The sequence below is a fragment of the Musca autumnalis genome, unplaced genomic scaffold (assembly GCF_047663935.1).
Source record: "Musca autumnalis isolate F117 unplaced genomic scaffold, ASM4766393v1 scaffold_5, whole genome shotgun sequence".
Lineage (NCBI taxonomy): Eukaryota > Metazoa > Arthropoda > Insecta > Diptera > Muscidae > Musca > Musca autumnalis.
In genome coordinates this window covers 184,714,001-184,741,489 of record NW_027412088.1, presented here as the reverse complement: position 1 = coordinate 184,741,489, position 27,489 = coordinate 184,714,001, and the positions used below count along the sequence as shown (strand labels likewise).

The 27,489-nt window shown below is 36.2% G+C and overlaps 1 protein-coding gene across 4 annotated transcripts in view; it reads left to right on the top strand.

The window, feature by feature from the left end:
• The window catches only part of Picot (putative inorganic phosphate cotransporter protein picot), a 149,823-nt gene that overhangs the window by 10,650 nt on the left and 111,684 nt on the right, over window positions 1-27,489 (top strand). The window contains exon 1 of one of the 4 annotated variants that reach the window (XM_073991252.1): window positions 2-3,092. The exons of 2 other annotated variants lie outside the window; for them this stretch is intronic. The gene's annotated coding sequence lies outside the window, so the exon portion shown is untranslated. Of the gene's footprint in view, window position 1; window positions 3,276-27,489 lie in introns of those variants that run through there. One more of the 4 variants, XM_073991254.1, reaches the window with a different exon arrangement.

Here is a 27,489-nt window from a genome sequence, read left to right as displayed (position 1 = left end):
ACTAAATATTGTGGCATTTACTAACTTTCGTTCACTTATTGTACAACCACATCCATATCTCAACCCTACACACCAACAGCGACCATAATATCAAATTTCAGAATTCCACCTTTATTCATATAGCAAATTTGGTACCATTTAATACTTTTCCACTCCAACAGTAATCTTAATTCTATATTTCAGGATTTTAGCTTGATGCGTTCCCCATATCCGAATTGTAAAAAAATTAGTACTTTTTGTACACATAAGTACGAAATTCCGAAATCTGTCTCACTCCTCCACGCAACAGTAATCATAATTCTAAATTTCACGATTCAGGCTCTATCCATTCACCCAAAATCCAAATTTGGTACCATTTAGTAGTTTTCATACACATAAGAACGAATTTCCTTAACCACCTATATATCTCAATCCTACACTTCAACAGTAATCTTAATTCCAAATTTCCAGCTCTATCCGTTCCCCCGAGTGCAAATTGTACCCAATTTAGTACCATTTAGTACTTTCGTATACATAAGTCCGATTTTCCAAAGCTGTCTCCATCGCCCAATCCTAAACTTTAACAGTAATATTAATTTTAAATTTTAGGATCCCAGCTCTATCCGTTCACCCAAATCCAAGTTGTACTAAGTTTAGTACCATTTAGTACTTTTCGTACACATGAACATATAACTACGAATTTCCAAAACTGCCTCTATCCCAAACTCCAACAGTAATCATTATTCCAAATTTCGGGATTCCGCCTCTATCCATTTATCCAAATCCAAATTGTACCAATTTAGTACACAGTAGTACTTTTAGTACACATAAGTACGAATTTCCAAAGCTACCTCAATATCTCAATCCTACAATATCACAATATCTCAATCCTACACAGTAATCCTAATTCCAAACTTCAGGTTTGTAGCTCTATCCTCTATCAGGTCCCTGAGGACACCTTTTTTTCTACAGAAAAAATCCTCAGGTCCATGAGAACACTTTTTTCTATAGAGAAAAAAATCCTCAGGTCCCTGAGGACACTTTTTTCTAAAGAAAAAATTCCTCAGGTCCCTGAGGACACTTTTTTCTACAGAAAAAAATTCCTCAGGTCCCAGAAGAAACTTTTTTCTACAGAAAAAAATTCCTCAGGTCCCAGAGGACACTTTTTTCTATAGAAAAAAATCCTCAGGTCCCTGAGGACACTTTTTTCTATAGAAAAAAAAATCCTCAGATCCCTGAGGACACTTTTTTCTATAGAAAAAAATCCTCAGGTCCATGAGGACACTTTTTTCTATAGAAAAAAATTCCTCAGGTCCATGAGGACACTTTTTTCTATAGAAAAAAATTCCTCAGGTCCCTGAGGACACTTTTTTCTATAGAAAAAAATTCCTCAGGTCATTGAGGACACTTTTTCTATAGAAAAAATTTCCTCAGGTCCATGAGGACACTTTTTTCTATAGAAAAAAATCCTCAGGTCCATGAGGACACTTTTTTCTATAGAAAAAAAATCCTCAGGTCCCTGAGGACACTTTTTTCTATAGAAAAAAAATCCTCAGGTCCCTGAGGACACTTTTTTCTATAGAACAAAAATCTTCAGGTCCCTGAGGACACTTTTTTCTATAGAAAAAAATTCCTCAGGTCCAGGTTGCTACAAAAAAAGTTCCTCTGTTCCCTGAGGACACTTTTTTCTATAGAAAACAATTCCTCGGGAGTCTGAGGACACTTTTTTCTACAGAAAAAAATCTCCAGTCCCTGAGGACACTTTTTTCTATAGAAAAAAATTCCTCAGGTCCCAGAGGACACTTTTTTCTATCGAAAAAAATTCCTCAGGTCCCAGAGGACACTTTTTTCTATAGAAAAAAATTCCTCAGGTCCCTGAGGACACTTTTTTCTATAGGAAAAAAATTCCTCAGGTCCCTGAGGACACTTTTTTCTATAGGAAAAAAATTCCTCAGGTCCCTGAGGACACTTTTTCTATAGAAAATAATTCATCAGGTCCCTGAGGACACTTTTTCTATAGAAAATAATTCATCAGGTCCCTGAGGACACTTTTTTCTATAGAAAAAAATTCCTCAGGTACCTGAGGACACTTTTTTCTATAGAAAAAAATTCCTCAGGTACCTGAGGACACTTTTTTCTATAGAAAAAAATTCCTCAGGTCCCTGAGGACACTTTTCTCTATAAAATAAAATTCCTCAGGTCCCTAATGACACTTTTTTCTATAGAAAAAAATTCCTCAGGTCCCTGAGGACACTTTTTTCTATAGAAAAAAATTCCTCAGGTCCCTGAGGACACTTTTTTTCTATAGAAAAAAATTCCTCAGGTCCCTGAGGACACTTTTTTCTATAGAAAAAACTTCCTCAGGTCCCTGAGGACACTTTTTTCTATAGAAAAAACTTCCTCAGGTCCCTGAAGACACTTTTTTCTATAGAAAAATATTCCTCAGGTCCCTGAAGACACTTTTTTCTATGGAAAAAAATATTTCTCAGGTCACCGAGGGCACTTTGTTGCTACAGAAAAAAATTCTCCAGTCCCTGAGGACTGTGTGTATATTATATTCTGTCTGTGTTTACCCAACCATAACCCACACTACGTGGTTACGTGGTTAGTTGACAACAACTCACGTTTTTGCAGTTCTCCATTTATCTTTACTTGTTTGCTGATTGGAGCTGGCTGACTGACTGACTGTTTGTTGACCGATGATGACAGCAGTAATGTTGCAGCGCTGCAACAACATTCCGCTGTATTCACTCTCATGATTCGATTCCATTGACTCTTCTTCTTGCTGAGTAACAAACACCTCACCTCTTTTGTGCTCTCTGTTATTGTTATTGAAATTCGGTGCCGGTTTTAATTAAAAGTCAACTACTGCAAAATAAAAAATGAAAAGTGTATTTTTATTGTGTGTTTTTGTTATTGTTTGTAGGTTATGGCGGTATGGCGAAGTTCAGTTGTTAATAAAACCTAAATAAAACAATTATGTAAAAATGTAAAAAAAAATATTTTAAAATCTTGTGGAGTGGAATCAGCCACGTGTATAAAACGCATACATCAAATGTGAAATGAATTCAAGTTCTGCGACAAGTGATTACTCGAAATGTGCTATAAAAATGGTTTGTTTTTATTCTCGCTTTGACAGTGACCGTAAAAACCCCTCTTTTCAAAACCAGAATGTAAATAATCAGTAAAATTGTAAATTTTTTAACAAAATCAACAACAACATATCGTAAAAATACCACCTCCATTGCTAAAAAACCTGAAAAGCAAGATAAGATGTTGGCAGAATCGGGATCAGTGTGAGTTCCATGCCTGCCTGCCCATCATTTACCTTTTACAGATTCAAGTGCAATAAAATGGGTTTTATTACTTTTTTCTTAATTACCTTAGCTATTAAGTAAGACAAGCTGCAGCTCATCACTTCCATTCCATTCCTCCGTCACAAACTTTTATAGACAGTTATAGACAGGGGAAGATTAGCGGAGTACTATTATAGTCAGTCGTCATTTAGTTAAACCATAAAACAAAATTGTAATGTAACGACGACTGATAAACGTATGCTAATCACATGAACAAATATTATGTGATTTAACACCTTCAAGGTATTTCACCTGTAAGGTGTACATGCAGCACTTTCAATCTGTATGAATCTCAGTATATAGTCGGTGGTATACAATGTTTTGACATTTTATTGGCATATTTAACATTGACATTACATTCTTGGGACTATAAGATGCTGTGTTTCCATATTGCAATCAAGAATTCCTGGTCTAATGAAATAACTAAGATCGGCAGTTGGAAACTTCTGCATATAACAATATAAATTCGTAGGAATAAGTTTTTTTTACACACGCAGCCTTTAGGCTAGCACACGACCAAAATGTGCCTTATCGAAATAATGGTTTTAGACACCAAGTATAGTTGGACGACATCAGTTTCAAATAATTTGGAGCTGATTTAGAAATGCCCGTCTTTCTGTCTGTCTGAAAAAAAGTTAAAAATTTCGCTTAAGCACAGTTTAAGGGTTATGTAAATCCAATAGCTCTAAATCATACGATGGCAAACTAATACAGCTGGTGGGCGCAATAAATAAGAAGGCAATGATTTCCAAAATAATAACAAACAACAACAAACATTGTTCCACAACATCCCATACGGGACAAGGGAGACTTCTCTCATATCAATGAGTGCACCCCGATTCATATTTAGCTCAATGATATGGGACCTACTGTTTATCGCCGAGTCTTAACGGCGTGTCTTAAGACACCACTTATGGAGAAGTTTTTCAAGGCTGAAATACTCAGAAAATGTCGCCAACATTACTGAGGGGTATTTTGCCACCGTTGAAAAATGTTTGATGTTGCCTGGCCGGGGAATCGAACCCCCGACCTTCTGCGTGCAAGGCGGGCGTGCATACCATTGCACCACGGTGGCACCCAAATAATATCAGCTTTCAAAATGGGCAATGTTGACCCATTCCTTTAGGTATCTACATATCTACTCCACAAAAGTTCAACACTTTTGGACGTCAATACAAATCAAATTTGTTAGCAAAAGGAAAGAATTTATTCCAAATAAAATCGTTAAGATAAATATCCTAAAATTATCGATATTTTTGTCGACAAGTTCATACGTCCAAACAAGGCCATAAAGTTCTGAGAATCCCCCTAAATATATAATTTATGGGGAGTCTCAGTTCATGCATGCTGTCGGCCAATGTCGACTGATACTTACTTTTTACTTGTTTTTAACTTAAACCACCAGCGAAGAACGTTGAAAAATTAAGAATGAGCATATGTTGAATGTACCCCGATCACCAAAGTATCCCAAGGGCAACCCAGTGGTCTAAATCACATCCGATGCGAAATGTAACAGTGTACAAACTATGGACCAACTGTGATCACGAGCTTTATCAGCTACCGACTTCAACATACGTAACTTCAGGTATCTTATGGAAAGAGGTATAAGGCGTAGGCTAAAACACCTTTTTCTATAGAAAAAAATACTTTGAGGACACTTTTTTTCTATAGAAATAAATTAACCAGATGCTAGAGGACAATTTTTTCTATAGAAAGTGACCTCATGGAACTGATGAATTTTTTCTATAGAAAAAAAGTGTCCTCAGGGTACTGAGAAATTTTTTTCTAAAGAAAAAGAGTCCTCAGGAAACTGAGGAATATTTTTCTATAGAAAAAAGGTACCTCAGGGAAATGAGGAATTTTTTTCTATAGAAAAAAAGTGTCCTCAGGGTACTGAGAATTTTTTTTCTAAAGAAAAAGTGTCCTCAGGAAACTGAGGAATATTTTTCTATAAAAAGTGTATTTTTTCTATAGAAAAAAGTGTCCTCAGCATCCTGAGGAATTTGTTCTATTGAAAAAGGTCCTCAGAGTCCTGAAGAATTTTTCATTAGAAAACAGTGTCTTTAGGGATTTCAAAAAATTTTCTATAGAAAAAAGTGCACTCTGGCACCTGAGGGATTTTTTCTACAGAAAAAATTGTCCTCAGGGAACTGAGAAATGTTTGCTCTATAGAAAAAAGTGACCTCAGGGAAGTGAGGAATATTTCCTATAGAAAAAGTGACCTCAGGGAAATGAGGAATTTTTTCTATAAAAAAAAGTGTCCTCAGAAAACTGAGGAATATTTTGCTATAGAAAAAAGTGTCCTCAGGAAACTGAGGAATTTTTTCTATAAAAAAAGTGTCCTCAGGCTCCTGAAGAATTTTTCATTAGAAAAAATTCTAATTAGAAAATTTCTAATGAAAAATGTTTTCAGGACTCTGAGGACCTTTTTCAATAGAACAAATTCCTCAGGATTTTATAGAAAAAAGTGTCCTCAGGCTCCTGAAGAATTTTTCATTAGAAAAAAGTGTCTTTAGGATATTTTTCAATAGAAAAAAGTATCCTCAGAAAAATGGGGAATATTTTTCTATAGAAAAAAGTGTCCTCAGTAAACTGAGATATATTTTTAGAGAAAAAAGTGTCCTCAGGAAACTGAGGAATTTTTTCTACAGAAAAAAGTGTCATCAGGAAACTGAGGAATATTTTGCTATAGAAAAAAGTGTCCTCAGGAAACTGAGATATATTTTTAGAGAAAAAAGTGTCCTCAGGAAACTGAGGAATTTTTTTCTATAGAAAAAAGTGACCTCATGGACCTGAGGAATTTTTTTCTGTAGAAAGTGACCTCAGGGACCTGAGGAATTTTTTTCTATAAAAAAGTGACCTCATGGACCTGAGGAAATTTTTTCTATAAAAAAGTGTCCTCAGGAAACTGAGAAATTTTTTTCTATAGAAAAAACTGTCTTCCGGACCTAAGGAATTTTGTCTATAAAAAAAAACGTGTACTCTGGCACCTGAGAAATGTTTTTCTATAGAAAAAATTGTCTTCTGGGACCTAAGCAATTTGTTTTATAGTAAAAAGTGTCCTCAGTGACTTGCGGAATTGTTTCCTATAGGAAAAAGTGTCCTCAGGGACCTGAGGGTTTTTTTCTATAGAAAAAAGTGTTCTCTTTGACCTGAGGATTTTTCTACAGAAAGAAGTGTCCGTAAAGACCTGTGGATTCTTTTTCCTATATAAAAAAGTGTCCCCAGGGACCTGAGGATTCTATAGAAAAAAGTGTACTCAGTGACATAGGATTTTTCAATTAAAAAAAGTGTGCTCAGGGAACTGAAGATTTTTCTATAAAAAAGTGTCCTCAGGGAAATGAGGATTTTTTTCTATAAAAAATGTTCTTAGGGAACTGAGGAGTGTTTTTGAAGAATTTTTTTAATTAAAAAAAGTGTCTTCCGGGAACTGAGGAAAATTTTCTATAGAAAAAAGTTTCTCAGGGACCTGAGGAATTGTTCAGAAAACCCGGACAAAAGGCCTTGAAATTGCTTTAAAAAATTAGGTTTGCAAATAAGTCAAGATAACCACGTCTAAAGGCCAAGAAGGATGCAAAAAACCATAATGAAGAAATTTGCATTTAAAGGTCTTGATAGAGACTACGAACATAAGAAATTCAAGTTTGAAGGACTTGAACTTGTTTAAGTTTATGTGAAAGTCTTGTAGGAGGCCACAAAACAAGCGTTAAAAAATATCCACGTTTGAAGACCTTAAAAATTATTTAAGAAATCCACGTTCGACATCCTTGAAAATTAATTAAGGAATCCACCTTTGAAGACCCTGAACAATTTTTTACGAAATTCACTTCAGAAAGCCTTGAAAATCCTTTAAGAAATTCACGTTTGAAGGCCCAGAAAAATTCTTAAAGAAATCCACCTTTGAAGACACAGAAAAATTCTTTAAAAAACCCGCATTCGAATGCCTTGAAAATTCTTTAAGCAATCGACGTTTGAAAACCTTTAAAAATTCTGAAGACCCTAAAATTTCTTTACGAAATTCACTTTTAAAGACCTTGAAAATTCTTTACGAAATTCACGTTCGAAGGCCTTGAAAATTCTTTAAGAAATCCACCTTTGGAAACCCAGAAAAATTCTTTAAGAAATCCATGTTCGAAGGCTTTGAAAATTCTTTAAGAAATCCAAGTACAATGCACGTCCGTCTGTCTGGCTGGAGCGCACGATAACCCTCGAATGGATGCACCGATTTGGTCCAACATTTGGATTTCGTAAGTTTAAGTTCGAATATGAGCCATATCGGTACCACTTCTTTAGGTACCTTCCCCACGATAACTCTTGAAGGTAGATGAAAGTTTCAATTCAGTTTCGGTTCTGTGTCGGCAAAGCTGACTGGTACTTTTTTAACTGGGTAGTAGAGGTCCGAGTAAACTGGGTAGTAGTGGACCAAACGTTGTACATGGTATTATTTCTCCCAAACAATTTTTGGAAATAGTGTAGTATAAGGAATTGTCTGGGATCGCTTTTAAATGTTGTGTATGCTTCCTTTGTTACGACGGTACAAGTTATTCCGGGGCATGTCCATACTTCCTTAGTAATTCGACCAAAAACTCAAAAAACCCATAGACGTCAGAAGTATTGTGTTTGCTTATTTTCTTTAGGTCCAAGCGACTGATACTTTTTTATTGGTTTCTTTTCCATTATAGACGAAAGAAGGGTTACTGGACCGATGTAACGGATGCTTTCAGTAACACTGTGCGACAAAAACAAAAAAATGACAAGGAAAACTGAGTATAGCGAAAAATATGAGACACGTGTATCGGCGTTTTTAAAGTTTACATAGGAAAGTAACCAAAGTAGGCGGGGCATCTCATGAAAATCTTACATATTTTTGAAAAAATAGTGGCCTTCGGATGGACATAAGAAACTGCACATGTAGCTTATGTGAGGTACCTGTACAGTATGAAAAAAACTACATCACGAACGAAAATATGTAAAAATTCTGAAATATTTTTTTCTGTGTACTCCTTGTAAAAGCCTTGAAAAGTGCAGTATAAGACCTCCTCTTCGAATTCCTTTTGATTTTTGTTGTAACCAGAGCTTCGAATATTCGCTCGAATTCCACTCGCGAGTGAAACTTTTCTTGAATTCGAGCAAGTTGAGGGGGCAATTTGCCCCCTCCCTCTACCAAACAAAAACATGCCCTACCCACATTTTGACCTTCGTAATATTTTGTCCAAACTTAGTTTAACTTCGAAAATAGCCCATATCGGTCTTCACCTTAGGAGGTATCCCACAAATGTTCAATATTTTTGTTTAAGTGCAGTTTAGGATCTCCTTTGGATCCTTTGGAAATTTATACCGCCGCTACTCCATGTGGTCCTGTTTACAGCTATATTATGTTTTTCGTGCGCAGGTCCATGCATTCTGACGTAGTAGTCCAAAAGCTCTACATTATACGGTGGCCAACTGAAATGACTGGTGGCCGCGATATCGATCGCAAAGAAATGACTCCCAAAAATAAGATTCACTTCCCAAACTGTAACTCCTTCTCAACACTTTTTAGTTTCCCAGCAAAAATCCTCATTACAAACCTCCTTTCCCACCCACTATTTTAACAAGGGCAGGTCGCGCGAAATATCTGGTTATTTTGTAATGAGGATTTTTGCTGGGTTTAATTCAAATCCATATTGTTGTCGGCAAGTTCATACTTCCAAAAAGGCCACAAATTTTTTTAGGAAAAGGATTTTGGTTATTTGGTCGCTTTTTGTATCTGTTGGAGGTTTAAGACGTTGAATTATCGATATTATAGTCGTGATTTTCTCTAGCGAAGTTTTTAATGACTATCCGAGCTGTAACACATATTATATTATACAATCCCACGGCAGCGGCTTCTTTCGTACCGGATTGACCCGGAACCACACAACATCAGCGTTCCGGCCAGCGGCTTCCACCTCAGTGTACATGTGTTCGTATTTGTTTCGTTTTTCTGTAGTGGGAGCAGCATATCCCGGAATGCCTGCTCCGAATTCTTTTGGTCCGTGCGGGGACGAAGGAAACCCCAGGACCAATTTATTTGTGCTCAGTTTGTCACATTCGCATCTTCACACATATCCAACCTTCGGTGAGATGCAATAGATGTCAGGAGTGGGTGCATTTAAGGGGTTGCTCTGGACTTGTCCACGTGAGGGACTACGACAGGTACTATGTAGCTGCATGCTTCGCGGATACAGTCCCCAGTGAGTCGCCATCGGATTAAGAAACTCCCTCGTCGTCTGATTATGAAACTCCCCAGCAGTCCCCTCGACAGCAATTGCATACGCAGCCTTTAACACCAGCCGTTGTTGTCCCAATCCCAGAAAATGCACCCTTTTTGCAATTTAATTGCAATGGACTCCGAGGTAAGAACTTTAAGGTCGCGGCGGTGCAAGAAACCAAGCTCAACAGCAACTGTAGATTACAACGTTGTGATGGTTACAACGTATTAAGAGAGGATCGCACCAGAAATGGAGGTAGGTGATTAGCTTTCCTATTGCACCAGTCTGTCCAATACAGACCCATCTCGCTTGAGCCTGTCTCTAATGACCCGTACATGGAATGTATGGGGGTTGCAGTCAGGTTTGGAACTGCCGAGATAGAGTTGCTGAACGTATACATCCCGCCGCTTTTGGAAGGTCATAATCGTCTGGTCCTGGGGGACTTTAAAGCGCATCATGAGATGTGGCATTCGGCCCTCGGGGTACAGCGCTGGCTGAGCATATTGATAGCTCTACGTTTTGCACCGTCAATGAGGACGCCCCTACCAGAATTAGAGGAGAGTGTCACAGTTCGCCAGACATAACCATCGTGTCACCTGGTCTGACAAATGATGTCACCTGGCAACCCGTCATTTCCCTTGGATCAGACCATCTCCCCATAATGGTCTATATTGGCAGACCACCCGATTTCATCACCTCTGAACGCCGCACGTTCGTCAATCATAGGAAAGCTGATTGGCCGAGTTTCAGAGAGTTCACCAATCACCGCTTCAGAGAACTGCCCAACCCTTCTGATGTTCGGGTAGCGGAAAGGACGTTCCGAGACATCATCACTGCTGCAGCCGCTCGTCATATACCTGCTGGTCGAATACCCGAAGTAAGATCAAATTTCCCAGCAGAGGCGACGGGATTAGCAAATGAGCGTGATGAGCTTCGTCGAACCAACCCCGACGACCCCAGAGCCAGGGAGCTGACACTGGAAGTTAACAGGCTGGTCGGCGAACATAAGCGGAACAAGTGATTAAATCATCTGTAGAGTTGCAACATTGGTGCCGGTATAAGTGAATTGTGGGCAACGGTTAAGTCACTCTCGAACCCTGGAAGGATGGAAGATAGGACCTCATTCACATTTGCCGACGTAACGTTAACTGATCCGAAGAGGTGCGCAAGTTATTTCAATCGACAGTTTGTCGAGCACCCCGAGAGTGACAGGGCGAAGAGGAGAGTATTACGTCACATCAGATCTCTTCCTGCCGAGGATGAACCACCACAGTTTACAATGGATGATGTTGCAAATGCCATCGGGAACGCTAAATCATCCAAAGCGTTGGGCCCTGATGGAATCTCCATGGTAATGCTGAAGCAGCTGGATTAGCCGGCAGTGGAGTATCTCACTAAAGTTCTCAACTTGTCAACTGTGTCGCTAGCCACCTTCAATGTTCCCGAAGTCTGGAAAATGGGCAGGGTGGTCCCGCTACTGAAGCCAGGCAAGGATGCCAGCAAAAGTGAATCGTACAGGCCGATTTCGCTTTTGTCGCCCGTAGCAAAGACCCTTGAAGCCTTAGTCCTCCCCAGTATCAGGAATAGCTATCAAGTTGCTGATCATCAGCAATGATTCCGTAAGCAGCACAGCACGACAACAGCGATGCACGCCATCTCCACATATATTTGTCAAGGACTCAACCAGAGACGGCTGAGTGATAGAACAGTGATGGTGACGCTTGATTTATAAAAAGTCTTTGATACAGTCAGGCACTCCACGCTGTTTGAGGACATTGAGCAGACAACCCTCCGGCCAAGCTTGAAACATTGGATAGTCAACTATATGTGTGGACGCCAGTCGTAGGGGGAATTCAGGAATAAGTTCCCCAAGGTTGAGTGATATCTCCGGAACTGTTTAACCTCTACCTCTCCTGTATTCCGCCTCCTCCAGACGGCATCGAGATCGTAACGTATGCGTATGATTGCACGATCCTGGCGTCAGGTACCTTCCCTGATGACATCTGTGAGAGACTGAACTCCTATTTAACCGATCTTACCACTTTTTTCCACGCGAGGAATATGCAAATTTCCGCCACTAAATCTACAGACACTCTGTACATGGACAGCGCAGTTTGGAAGAGCATTGAATGTCGTGGTCGACGGTAGCAGAATTTCGACCACAAACTGCCCCAAAATTTTAGGGGTCACATTCGACACTACTTTCAAGAGGTGCGCGCACGCCACAGTTATCTGCGACAAACTGAAAGGTAGGAACAAGGTCCTCAAGTCCCTAGCCGGCAGCACTTGGGGTGCAGATAAAGAAACCTTGTTGACCACAAATAACGCGATAGGTCAGTCTGTGGTAAGCTATGCGGCGCCAGTTTGGTCCCCGGGATTATGTGATACGCATTGAAAAAAGATTCAAACCTGCCAGAATGCCGCCCTGAGAACAGCAACAGGGTGCCTCCTCAAGTCTTCAGTGGACCATCTACATGAGGAGGCAAAGATTCTTACAGTAAAGCAACACAATGAGATGCTCTCGTTGCAGTACACACATTCAGGCATATCAGGAAGGATATTCATGCTCTAGAGAGGGAGGTCCGACAATATAGGAGAGAACCCCTACAACAATAGGCATATCAAGCAGGTTTAAATACATAGTATTCACACGGACGCTGTTGCTAAGGCCATAAGCAAATATAGTGTGAATAAAGACCTCGGAGTGCACCCCCCATCTATGGCAGCTGAGGAGCGTCAGCTGCCACGACAAACTAGAGTTGTTTTGGCTCAACTACGCTCGGGATATTGCAGTCGCCTAAATTCTTATTGGGCGGAAATAGACCGCGCCGTGCAAGACATCTGCCCAATATGGCATGGGCCCGCACGACACAAAACACCTTTTCAACTGCCCAGCCAAACCTACTCATCTAACTCCAGTGGATCTGTGGTTACATTCCATCGAAGCAGCCACTTTCCTGGAATTGGAGATAGACCCAGAGACAGATTGAACAGTAGAACGAACATACAAACATAATAATAAACACTGTTACAACAACAACAACAACAACATATTATATAATACCTCGTGGGGAAGCCCATAAATCTGTTTACAACCTCATCCTCCCCTTTTACCACATAACATCTTGTTGTGTGTCTGCTTATCTGGCCATTTAATTGTTTTTATCAAACAAACAAAAAAAATTGCTTACAATTCAAGTTCAAGCTCAAAATACTTTTTCTCTATAATTATTCAAAACAATTCAGAACTGTGAATAAATCAAACAATGACGAAGACTAGAATTAAAACCAGTTTTTAGGTGTTGTTGTATTTCTGATATTAGATTATTTTTTATCCAACAACACAGTAATTACTTACCGGCAATCTATGAGGATGGGAACCAATTTTTTTGTTTTTGTTTTTCAAAATATTAATTATTTGAATGGGTGAGAGATAGATTTAATGGACCGTAGAAACGTGCATACATATTTACAAAAATATATTTGATTGTTGATACATCTGGCATTAAATAGTTATTGGTTTGGGAAAATCATTTGAACATTTATTAAATTTATAGAAGAAGCTTTCTATGGGAGAATTTGATAACAAATTTTCTTGGCAATCTTATCACAAATATCCTGTATCGGACACACACTTAATAAATAATTAACTTAATTCTTAATATTGGGTCAAAAATTTATTTGGAAAATAGTCTTTAACTGCCACTTTAATATACCACGCTTGAACTTTTGACCCCCCTTTCTTTAACCTAACCTAATCTCTATAGCTTTGACTGCCCTTATTTACGATCCCAACAAAGTTTCATTGTTTATTAATTTGCTGATTAAATCCCCACCATAATCAGTTCGCTTGTCAATTATAAATGTATAACAAAAATCCAGTTAAATTATTTGCACAATTGCCCAGGCCCAACGAACGAAACCCACCCCATTTGAACCATAAAATAAAAATATGGGTCCAATAAACCTAAAATACCATTTATCATAAAATTATGATAGCGAAAATTGGTGTTTGTTTGTGTTTCGTTTTTGGTTTGCCAATACTCTCCTCGTAAAGTAATGAATTGGCCGTCGATGGCAGCAATAAATTTGATTGATGTTGACGTTCTCAATAATTTGGCTACTTCCCATATTTAGCGATTATGTTTTTGATTTCGCACCTCCGCTGCCATCATAATACACGGAGGATAATCAGTGAATTTTTGTTTTTTTACTCGGCCGATCTTATCACAATGTGTTGTTAATCAATAACTGATTAGTTTTTGTCGTCCTCCAGATAAAAGCGCTTTGGCCAACTACCCCCTGTTTTTCGCAATCGAACCCCTTGACTAGCTGTCACCTGAAACTTAATTAATAATGACAAATAGTCTGGCAACTTTCAAGTACCCAAAGCGTTAGAAAAAAAATCAAATGAATAAAAACAAGGCACCGAAATCACCTAACAGAAGACTTGGCATGAAAGCCATTAAGCCACATTAACAAATAGTTATAGCCAGTTAAACCAATTGCTAGATGATGATTGTGGAGTGGGATGTGAGATCATAACCACAACGTGATGGGCAATTTTATTCTTTCTATTTTATCGTATAGTTTAAAAATCACGTTTAGGTAATTCGCCTTAACTGATTTAAAATTCAAATTAGTGACAAGAAAAAGGGACTTTTTTCGCCAATGACAGTAGGTGTAATTTTTTAAATACATCAAATACAAAAACCATAAACGGAAATATTAATATAGGAATGCTGTATACATAACATTTTCTAACAAAAGACGTAATTAAGATACCGAGGTACACGGATGTTCAGATGAAGAACAGAAGTCTTCTCTCAACCCCTGTAGCCTTCTCTATGAAGACATTAGGACTTATAAAAGAAGACCAAACACCTTCTTATAGTAACCTTCTTATCGAAGACCATAAGTCTTCTCATCGAAAAGCTTTATGAAGAGCTAAGGTCTTTTCTATGACGACCAGAGGTTTTCTATAAGAAGAGCTGAGGTCTTCTCCAAGAAAACCATCGAACTTCTCTATGAAGATCAGAGGTCTTCCCTATGAAGACCAGAGGTTTTCTTTATGAAGACCAGAGGTTTTCCTTATGAAGACCAGAGGTTTTCTTTATGAAGACCAGAGGTTTTCCTTATGAAGACCAGAGGTCTTCTCTACGAAGGCAAGAGTTCTGCTATATGAAGACCAGAGATCTTCTCTATGAAGACCAGAGGTCTTCTCTATGAAGACCAGAGGTCTTCTCTGTGAAGACCAGAGGTCTTCTCTGTGAAGACCAGAGGTCTACCCTGTGAAGATCAGAGGTCTTCTCTACGAAGACCAGAGATCTTCTATATGAAGACCATAGGTCTTCCCTGTGAAGATCAGAGGTCTTCCCTGTGAAGATCAGAGGTCTTCTCTACGAAGGCAAGAGATCTGTTATATGAAGACCAGAGATCTCTACGAAGACCACAGGTATTCTCTGTAAAAACCAGAGGTCTTTTCTGTGAAGACCACAGGTATTCTCTGTAAAAACCAGAGGTATTCCCTGTGAAGACCAGAGGTATTCTCTATGAAGACAAGATGTCTTCTCTATGAAGACCAGGTGTCTTCTCTATGAAGACCAGGTGTCTTCTCTATGAAGATCAGGTGTCTTCTCTATGAAGACCAGGTGTCTTCTCTATGAAGACCAGGTGTCTTCTCTATGAAGACCAGGTGTCTTCTCTTGGAATACCAGATATCTCCTCTATGCAGATCAGAGGTCTTCCCTGTGAAGACCAGAGGTATTCTCTGTAAAAACCAGAGGTCTTTTCTGTGAAGACCACAGGTATTCTCTGTAAAAACCAGAGGTATTCCCTGTGAAGACCAGAGGTATTCTCTATGAAGACAAGATGTCTTCTCTATGAAGACAAGATGTCTTCTCTATGAAGACCAGGTGTCTTCTCTATGAAGACCAGGTGTCTTCTCTATGAAGATCAGGTGTCTTCTCTATGAAGACCAGGTGTCTTCTCTATGAAGACCAGGTGTCTTCTCTATGAAGACCAGAGGTCTTTCTATGAAGACCAGAGGTCTTCTCTATGAAGACCAGGTGTCTTCTATTGGAAGACCAGAAATCTTTTCTATGAAGACCAGAGGACTTCTCTATGCACACCAGATATCTTCTCTATGACGACCAGAGGTCCACCCTATGAAGACAATAGGTCCACTCTAGGTCCAGACCTGAGGTTTTCTCTATGATGACCAGATGTCTTCTCCATAAAGACCAAAAGTCTTTTCTATAAACTTCAAAGCGCTTCTCTATGAAGACCTGAGGTCTTCTCTATGAAGACCTGAGGTCTTCTTTATGATAATTTGAGGTTTTGTCTATGCAGACCGGAGGCATTCTTTATAAAAACTTTATTCGTCTCTATAAATACCTGAGGTTTTTCTCTATGCAGACCAAAGGTCTTCTTGATAAAGACTAGAGGACTACTTTATGAAGACCAGAGGTCTGCTCTATGAAGACCAGAGGTCTTCTCTATGAAGACCTGAGGTCTACTCTATGAAGACCTGAGGTCTACTCTATGAAGACCTGAGGTCTACTCTATGAAGACCTGAGTTATACTCTGTGAGGATCAGAGGTCTTCTCTATGAAGACCACAGCCCTACTTATAGAAAGCCCGGTCTTCTCATAAATAACCACATGACTTCTTACAGAAGAGCACAGGCCCTCCTTATGGAAAATGTGGTCTTCTTTATGATTACCTGAATTCTTCTCTGGACCAAAATTCTTCTCTTTGAAGACCAAAATTATTCTCTTTAAAAATCAAATGTCTTCTCTATACAGACTTGAAGTATACAAAGAGAAGACCTCTGGTTTTCATAGAGGAGACCTCTGGTCTTTTTAGAGAAGACTTCAGGTAATCATAGAAGAGACCCTAGGTCTTTATACAGAAGACCTCAGGTCATTTTAGAAATGCTCTCTGTTGTGCATAGAGAAGACATATGGTATTTTTAGACACGACCTCTGGACTTCATAGAGAAGACTTTTGGTCTTCTGGAAGGCCAAATGTCTTCTGTATGAAGGGCAGAGGTTTTCTGTATGAAGACCTGAATACCTCAGGACTTCATAGAGACGACCCAGGTACTCATGGAGAAGACCTTAGGTCTTTATAGAAAAGACCTCAAGTTTTCATGGGAAGACCGCACATCTTCATAGAGTACCCCAAATATTCTTAGAGAAGACTAGATGTATTTTAGGGAACACCACAGGTCATCATAAAGAAGACAATCAAGGCTTCATAGAAAGGACTTCAGCAGTACGATTCTCTAACTCATTTTTTGAGTTACCGACAAAAATCGGTAACATTAAAATGCAAAATTATGAATTAAAAGTTCAAAAAAAGTTGACAACACTGTTGCCATTGGTATAATTTTACGACTACTTTTTATTGGCCGGAAATTTACCGAAAAATATCGTTAATTACCGAAATTTTAAGCAATTTTATTTTACCGATTATTGTCGATAACTCGAAAAATGAGTTAGAGAATCGCAATACAGGTGTTTCGAAGAGAAAACCTCAGGCATTCATAGGGAAAACCTCTAGTCTTCATAAAGAAGACAATCAGGTCTTCATAAGGAAAATCGCGGGTCTTCATAGAAAAGACCTCAGTTGTGCGTAGAGGAGACCTCAGGCCTTTTTAGGGGCAGTCCCGCTTTCTTCAATGAGAAGACCTCTGGTCTTGACAGAAAGACCTCTAGTCCTCATAAAAAATAGCTCTGGTCTTCATAAAGCAGACCTCTGGAATTCATGGAGAAGAACTCTGTTCTCATAAAGAGCACCACATGCCTTCTCGTAGAAGGTCACATGACGTCATCTATAATGACACAGGTCTTCTCCTTGCAGACCACAGGTCTTCTCCTTGAATACCAGAGGACATCTTCTGGAATACTTCAGTTCTCACAAAGAAAAACCAAAACCAATCATCCCAAAGTATTTGCCCTTGTCTTCATATGCCCAGTCAACCTTTGATTGCGTGTGACAGAAAATTTAGCTAATTCTTGGAGATTTCTGCGATTGCATTCGTCTCACTTTATTAAGTGTAAATTGTGTTTTATTAAGGCGTCTGGCTTGGTGAATAAATTGTTTAATAAATTGCCACTTAAAAGATCTACTCAAGCCTATAAAAATACTACACATGTACGTTTAAGATCTTAGAGGAAAGCGATTTAAGTTTCGCAGGTCATTCAAAATAAGAAAATATTTCCCACTAACATTTCACAAGGTACAATGGAATACTTCTTTTTCATTGGAGATTACAGCGTTTTTTCTATTTTGGAAATATAATAGGACATATCCTGCTTATCGCTGAGTCCGAATGGCAGTTTTAAGGCACGATAAATTGCTCAAAGTTTTGTGTTTTAGAAACCAGAGCTTTTAAGACGTTTTTCGTGACGTGTAGTGTTTAGTGTGACAAATTTTCTGACATTGTTCTTTTTCATTTGCAATAAACTTCTTCTGATCATTCACAGCTTATCTAGTAAAACAAAAGGTATATGGAACTGTTTTTTTTTTTTGGCATCTCTTCTTAGGCCTGCCTCTAATACCAACATCTATCTTTGTTGGAAAGAACCCAAATCAAATTAATCAAAGGTGAGCTATCATTACTGTCACCTTTGACCGATTACTTATGCCCAACAGGCATACAGACACACAGTTAACCCATCATCTAAAAGGGCAGCCACCTCATATGACCTTCAACATGCCAACAAAATTTTCCACAAAATGCTAAAAAACATGTAGCCCAAAGTTATTTTTTTACTTAGGTATTCCCTGCACACAGTTTGTCTGTAAACAAATAAGTCTGTAATTTTAACTGGTTTTTAGGGTTTCCACTTCCTATCTGCAGATAATGATTGTTGAAACATCAACGTTTGCGTTCCTACTCCACCAACCGAAAACCAGAATTTGATTACAACACTCAGCGCACAGAGCAATAAAATACTTACACCTGTCGAAAGCGTTTAAATCAAACAAAACTGTTGTTTTTGGAGGTGGGGGAGGAGGGGAGCTACTACTTATCAACCATAGAATTTGTTGTTATTGTTTTCTTGTTCAGTTTATTTCATTTATGTTTATTGTTGTTGTATAATTGAATTTTTTTTTTTGTTAGAATTTCTATGACAATTGAAAAGTAGGTACGTCGTACTCCCCTATTAAGTTTCAATTCCAAATAAACACTTAACACATAACAACTTGATGCAACACATACTGACATAGACTCTGACAGTGTTTTGTGCGGAATTTTTACCGAAGAGCCCAAGAATCTACAGACAACGTGCTGTATGAACCCAAGAAATCTCTTTTTTTAAGAATTTTTGGGGACTACTAAGGAGGACATTCGGCGTGGATGTTTTAAGAATTTTCAGTGGACCTTAGGTCTGAATATTTTTAAGAATTTTTAGGGACAATTAATAAGGCGTGGATTTTTTAAGCATTTTTAGCGACAATTTAAAATTAATTTAAGCGTGGATTTTTTAAGAATTTTTAGGGGCAATTAAAAATTAACTTAGGCGTGGATTTTTTAAGAATTTTTTGGGGACAAATAAAAATTACCTTAGGCGTGGATTTTTTAAGAATTTTTAGCGACAATTAAAAATTAACTTAGGCGTGGATTTTTTAAGATTTTTTAGCGACAATTAAAAATTAACTTAGGCGTGGATTTTTTTAAGAATTTTTTGGGGACAAATAAAAATTACCTTAGGCGTGGATTTTTTAAGAATTTTTTGGGGACAAATAAAAATTACCTTGGGCGTGGATTTTTTAAGAATTTTTAAGGACAATTAAAAATTACCTTAGGTGTGGATTTTTTAAGAATTTTTAGGGACAATTAAAAATTACCTTAGGCGTGGATTTTTTAAGAATTTTTTGGGATAATTAAAAATTACCTTAGACGTGGATTTTTTAAGAATTTTTAGGGACAGTTAAAAATTACCTTAGGCGTGGATTTTTTAAGAACTTTTAGCGACAATTAAAAATTAATTTAAGCGGGGATTTTTTAAGAACTTTTAGCGACAATTAAAAATTAACATAGGCGTGGATTTGTTAAGAATTTTTAGCGACAAATAAAAATTACCTTAGGAGTGGATTTTTTAAGAATTTTCAGGGACAATTAAAAATTACCTTAGGCGTGAATTTTTTAAGAATTTTTAGGGACATTTAAAAATTAGCTAAGGCGTGGATTTTTTAAGATTTTTTAGGGACAATTAAAAATTACCTTAGGCGTGGATTTTTTAAGAATTTTTAGGGACAATTAAAAATTACCTTAGGCGTGGATTTTTTAAGAATTTTTAGGGACAATTAAAAATTACCTAAGGCGTGGATTTTTTAAGAATTTTTAGGGACAATTAAAAATTACCTTAGGCGTGGATTTTTTAAGAATTTTTAGGGACAATTAAAAATTACCTTAGGCGTGGATTTTTTAAGAATTTTTAGGGACAATTAAAAATTACCTTAGGCGTGGATTTTTTAAGAATTTTTAGGGACAATTAAAAATTACCTTAGGCGTGGATTTTTTAAGAATTTTTAGGGACAATTAAAAATTATCTTAGGCGTGGATTTTTTAAGAGTTTTTAGGTACAATTAAAAATTAACTTAGGCGTGGATTTTTTAAGAATTTTTAGGGACAAATAAAAATTACCTCAGGAGTGGATTTTTTAAGAATTTTTAGGGACAATTGAAAATTACCTTAGGCGTGGATTTTTTAAGAATTTTTTTGGGGACAATTAAAAATTATCTTAGGTGTGGATTTTTTAAGAATTTTTAGGGACAATTAAAAATTATCTTAGGTGTGGATTTTTTAAGAATTTTTAGGGACAATTAAAAATTACCTTAGGCTTGGATTTTTTAAGAATTTTTAAAGACAATTAAAAATTATCTTAGGTGTGGATTTTTTAAGAATTTTTAGGGACAATTAAAAATTACCTTAGGCGTGGATTTTTTAAGAATTTTAGTGACAATTACAAATTACCTTAGGCTTGGATTTTTTAAGAATTTTTAGCGACAATTAAAAATTAACTTAGGCGTGGATTTTTTAAGAATTTTAGTGACAATTACAAATTACCTTAGGCTTGGATTTTTTAAGAATTTTTAGCGACAATTAAAAATTACCTTAGGCGTGGATTTTTAAGATTTTTTAGGGACAATTAAAAATTACCTTAGGCATGGATTTTTTAAGAATTTTTAGGGACAATTAAAAATAACCTTAGGCGTGGATTTTTTAAGAATTTTCGGGGACAATTAAAAATTACCTTAGGCGTGGATATTTTAAGAATTTTTAGGGACAAATAAAAATTACCTTAGGCGTGGATTTTTTAAAAATTTTTAGGGACAATTAAAAATTAACTTAGGCGTGGATTTTTTTAGAAATTTTAGGGACAATTAAAAATTACCTTAGGCGTGGATTTTTTAAGAATTTTTAGGGACAATTAAAAATTACCTTAGGTGTGGATTTTTTAAGAATTTTTAGGGACAATTAAAAATTACCTTAGGCGTGGATTTTTTAAGAATTTTTAGGGACAATTAAAAATTACCTTAGGCGTGGATTTTTTAAGAATTTTTAGCGACAATTAAAAATTACCTTAGGCGTGGATTTTTTAAACATTTTTAGGGACAATTAAAAATTACCTTAGGCGTGGATTTTTTAAACATTTTTAGGGACAATTAAAAATTACCTTAGGCGTGGATTTTTTAAACATTTTTAGGGACAATTAAAAATTACCTTAGGCGTGGATTTTTTAAACATTTTTAGGGACAATTAAAAATTACCTTAGGCGTGGATTTTTTACACATTTTTAGGGACAATTAAAAATTACCTTAGGCGTGGATTTTTAAACATTTTAAGGGACAAATAAAAATTACCTTAGGAGTGGATTTTTTAAGAATTTTTAGGGACAATCAAAAATTACCTTAGCGTGGATTTTTTAGCGACAATTAAAAATTACCTTAGGCGTGGATTTTTCAAGAATTTTTAGGGGTAAATAAAAATTACCTTAGGAGTGGATTTTTTTAAGAATTTTTAGGGACAATCAAAAATTACCTTAGCGTGGATTTTTTAGCGACAATTAAAAATTACCTTAGGCGTGGATTTTTCAAGAATTTTTAGGGGTAAATAAAAATTACCTTAGGAGTGGATTTTTTTAAGCATTTTTAGGGACAATTAAAAACTACCTTAGGCGTGGATTTTTTAAACATTTTTAGGGACAATTAAAAATTACCTTAGACGTGGATTTTTTACACATTTTTAGGGACAATTAAAAATTACCTTAGGCGTGGATTTTTAAACATTTTAAGGGACAAATAAAAATTACCTTAGGCGTGGATTTTTTAAGAATTTTTAGCGACAATTAAAAATTACCTTAGCGTGGATTTTTTAAGAATTTTTAGGGACAATTAAAAATTACTTTAGGCGTGGATTTTTTAAGCATTTTTAGGGACAATTAAAAACTACCTTAGGCGTGGATTTTTTAAACATTTTTAGGGACAATTAAAAATTACCTTAGGCGTGGATTTTTTACACATTTTTAGGGACAATTAAAAATTACCTTAGGCGTGGATTTTTAAACATTTTAAGGGACAAATAAAAATTACCTTAGGAGTGGATTTTTTAAGAATTTTTAGGGACAATCAAAAATTACCTTAGGCGTGGATTTTTTAGCGACAATTAAAAATTACCTTAGGCGTGGATTTTTCAAGAATTTTTAGGGACAATTAAAAATTACCTTAGCGTGGATTTTTTAAAAATTTTTAGGGACAATTAAAAACTACCTTAGGCTTGGATTTTTTAAGAATTTTTAGCGACAATTAAAAATTACCTTAGCGTGGATTTTTTAAGAATTTTTAGGGGTAAATAAAAATTACCTTAGGAGTGGATTTTTTAAGAATTTTTAGGGACAATTAAAAATTACCTTAGGCGTGGATTTTTTAAACATTTTTAGGGACAATTAAAAATTACCTTAGGCGTGGATTTTTTAAGAATTTTTAGGGCCAATTAAAAATTACCTTAGGCGTGGATTTTTTAAGAATTTTTAGGGACAATAAAAAATTACCTTAGGCGTGGATTTATTAAGAATTTTTAGGGACAATTAAATTACCTTAGGCGTGGATTTTTTAAGAACTTTTAGGGACAATTAAAAATTACCTTAGGCGTGGATTTTTTAAGAATTTTTGGGGACAATTAAAAATTACCTTAGGCGTGGATTTTTTAAGAATTTTTAGGACCAATTAAAAATTACCTTAGGCGTGGATTTTTTAGGAATTTTTAGGGACAATTAAAAATTACCTTAGGCGTGGATTTTTTAAGAATTTTTAGGGCCAATTAAAAATTACCTTAGGCGTGGATTTTTTAAGAATTTTTAGGGACAATTAAAAATTACCTTAGGCGTGGATTTTTTAAGAATTTTTAGGGCCAATTAAAAATTACCTTAGGCGTGGATTTTTTAAGAATTTTTAGGGACAATTAAAGATGTCCTTAGGCGTGGATTTTTTAGGAATTTTTAGGGACAATTAAAAATTACCTTAGGCGTGGATTTTTTAAGAATTTTTAGGGACAATTAAAAATTACCTTAGGCGTGGATTTTTGAAGAATTTTTAGCGACAATTAAAAATTACCTTAGGCGTGGATTTTTTAAGAATTTTTAGGGACAATTAAAAATTACCTTAGGCGTGGATTTTTGAAGAATTTTTAGCGACAATTAAAAATTACCTTAGGCGTGGATTTTTTAAGAATTTTTAGCGACAATTAAAAATTACCTTAGGCGTAGATTTTTTAAGAATTTTTAGCGACAATTAAAAATTACCTTAGGCGTAGATTTTTTAAGAATTTTTAGCGACAATTAAAAATTACCTTAGGCGTAGATTTTTTAAGAAATTTTAGGGACAATTAAAAATTACCTTAGGCGTGGATTTTTTAAGAATTTTTAGGGACAATTAAAAATTACCTTAGGCGTGAATTTTTTAAAAATTGTTAGGGACAATTAAAAATTACCTTAGGCGTGGATTTTTTAAGAATTTTTAGGGACAATTAAAAATTACCTTAGGCGTGGATTTTTTAAGAATTTTTAGGGACAATTAAAAATTACCTTAGGCGTGGATTTTTTTAAGAATTTTTAGCGACAATTAAAAATTACCTTAGGCGTGGATTTTTTAAGAATTTTTAGCGACAATTAAAAATTATCTTAGGCGTGGATTTTTTAAGAATTTTTAGCGACAATTAAAAGTTACCTTAGGCGTGGATTTTTTAAGAATTTTTAGGGACAATTAAAAATTACCTTAGGCGTGGATTTTTTAAGAATTTTTAGCGACAATTAAAAATAACCTTAGGCGGGGATTTTTTAAGAATTTTTAGGGACAATTAAAAATTACCTTAGGCGGGGATTTTTTAAGAATTTTTAGGGACAATTAAAAATTACGTGGATTTTTTAAGAATTTTTAGGGACAATTAAAAATTACCTTAGGCGTGGATTTTTTAAGAATTTTTAGGGACAATTAAAGATGTCCTTAGGCTTGGATTTTTTAAGAATTTTAAGGGACAATTAAAGATGCCCATAGGCTTGGATTTTTTAAGAATTTTTAGGGACAATTAAAAATTACCTTAGGCATAGATTTTAAAGAATTTTTAGCGACAAGTAAAAATTATCTTAGGCGTGGATATTTTAAGAATTTTTAGGGACAAATTAAAATTCCCTTAGGCTTGAATTTTTTAAGAATTTTTGGGGACAAATTAAAATTCCCTTAGGCTTGAATTTTTTAAGAATTTTTGGGGACAAATTAAAATTTCCTTAGGCGTGGATTTTTTAAGAATTTTAGGGACAATTAAAATTACCGTAGGCGTGGATTTTTTTAGGAATTTTCAGGGACAGTTGAAGATGTGCTTAGGATTGGATTTTATAAGAATTTTAGGGACAATTAAACATGTCCTTGGGCTTTGTGTTTTTAGGAAGGGGACCTTAGGTGAACATTTGTATGTATTAACAAAATGTCTGTCTTGCCCCACTGTGCCATTGAAAACTCCCAACAATAATTAGTCAATCACAACAATTGTCTTTTTATTTTAGATATTAATAATTGATTAAATTTTAAACAAGCAATAATAATTGTTGAGGTAATATTATTGACATTCTTATTTGTTTCTAATGAAAATAAAACTTTTTGACTTAACATGACAACAAGCGAAGCAGATAAAAGCATAAACATATTAAAACAAAAATCGAATACCAAACTCTGAAATAGATAAATTAACTGTTTCTTCCCACTTCTTAACCAATATCATCACAAATTGAAACATGAAATATTTCATCACCTAATACAAATGTAATTAAAGTCTTAACTATAAATGATTAATTCTTGTTTAAAACATAATAATTAGATATAAAATTACAAATTCTTAGGAAATAGCAATACGATAATCTTAAAATTAATACTCAATAATCTAAATACCACAAACTACATATGACTCACAACTCATTCGTACTTTAGATGAAAAATTGAACACTGCATTGTTTCTTGGTATATTGTTTGAATTTTTTCTAACTTCATATCACTCATTATTATTATTAATCTGACATTTGAAATGAGAAAATATTGTTTATATTAAGTACATATTTACACCTTATACAACATTCCTCACATATCACTTTTGGCGTCCATAACACATACATATGTATATTACTGAGATTTGTGGATTACTTTTTAACACAAAATTCAGATTACTTTTATAATCTCCATCATCTAATTTTTGTCAATTATAAAGACAACAAAAAGCGTTAAAAGGAATATGCTCATGTCAACATAATTAGCACCTCTCCGACGAAGTGTTACTTAACTACCTTCTTGTTTTATTTTTAAATTAGAAACACGTTTTATATCACCCTTGATATATAAATGTTTATTTTTGGAAGATTTAAAACAAATTACTAACTTATTTAGATACAAAAGAAAGAGAGGACTTCTACGAGAAGACCTAGTGGACTCTTTTATGATATAAACTGGAGTTCTATGAGCAGAGCTACTTGTCTTCTATGAGAAGGCTTACTGATTTTCTATGAAAATAGCTACTGGTGTTCTATGATACGACCTCTTTGGTCGTCTCAGGGAAAACTCATCTCTACTGGTATTCTACGAGTAGACCTACAGGTCTTTTACGAGAAGACATACAGATCTTCTACGATGACCTACCCCTCTTTTATGAGAAAGCCCACTGGTTCTCTATAAAATAGCTTCTGCTCTTCTATGAGAAGACATTATGATCTACTATGAGAAGACCTTATGGTCCAGCAACCGGTCATCTACGAGAATGGCAATTGGTTCTATATGAAAAGGTCAAATGGTCTTCCATGAGAAGACCTGCCACTATTCTCCGAGAACAACGACTGGTCCTGTATGAGAAAACCTACTTGTGATCTACGTGATGACTTACTAGTCGTCGAGAACAGTTTTCAATGAGAATACCTAATGCCATTTTCGGAGAAGACTTTCTGGTAGTCTACGAAAAGACCCACAGGTTTTTTATTAGAATTCCTACTGTTTTTTATGAGAAGATATACCGGTGTACAATGAGAAGACATACCGGTGTACTATGAGAAGACTTAATGGTTCTCTGAGAGAATCCCTACTGGTCTTCTATGAGAAGACCTAATGGTATTCTATGAGAAGACCTACTGGTCTTCTATGAGAAGATCTACTGACCTTTGTTCTCTTCAATGGGTAGACCTACTATTCATCTATGAAAAGGCCTTCCTTATATCAATAGAAAAACCTACTGATCTTTTATGGGAAAATGTACTAGTATTCACCGAATTAACGCGGAGAAATCTTCCGCCACTGATTATCACCATAACAATTATGTGTTTTTTTTTATTATTTCACAATGGAAGTTCAATATATATTCCGAAATTCCTTCACCAATAGCTTATGGTCCGTGCCGGGATAGAAAAGAAAGCCGGGTCATGGATCTGTTTCGTATGCCAGAACATCATCCACCACTTGTCACCATCGGTTCGATGTAGTGGTAGTGAAAATGGGTGCAGTTCTGAAGCTGCTCTGGTCTTCTGTCTATAGAAGACTTCAAGAGTTATTCTGTCTGTAGAAGACCTCAGGAGGTTTTCTGCCTATAAAACCCGTAAAGAGGTCTTCTGTCAAGAGTTCTTCTATCTATAGAAGACTCCACAAGGTCTTCTTCCCATGTCAGTGGAAGATCTCAAGAGTTATTCTGCCTATAGAAGAGGTCTTTTGTCTATAGAACACCTCAAGAGGTCCTCTGTTTATAGAGGACGTCAAGACGTCTTCAGGCTATAGAACACCTCAAGAAGTCGTCTGTCTATAGAAGAACTTAAGAGGTTTTCTGTTTATAGAAGACCTCAAGGGGTTTTCTGTCTATATAAGACCCCAAGAGGTCTTCTGGCTACAGAACAACTCAAGAGGTCTTTTGTCTATAGAAAACTTCAGGAGGTCTTCTGTCTATAGAAGAACTCAAGAGGTCTTCTGCCTATAGAAGACCTCAAGGGGTCTTCTGCCTATAGAAGACCTCAAGGGGTCTTCTGCCTATAGAAGCCCTCAAGAGGTCTTCTGCCTATCGAAGACCTCAAGGGGTCTTCTGTCTATAGAAGACCTCAAGAGGTCTTCTGTCTATAGATGACCTCAAGAGGTAGGCAGATGACCTCAGGGGGTCTTCTGCCTATAGAAGCCCTCAAGAGGTCTTCTGCCTATAGAAGACCACAAGGGGTCTTCTGTCTATAGAAGGCTCAAGAGGTCTTCTGTCTTAAAAGCCCTCAAGAGGTCTTCTGTCAAGTGGCCTTCTGTCTATAGAAGACGTCAAGAGGTCTTTTGCCTATAGAAGACCTCAAAAGGTCTTCTGTCTTAAAAGCCCTCAAGAGGTCTTTTGTCTATAGAACACTTCAAGAGGT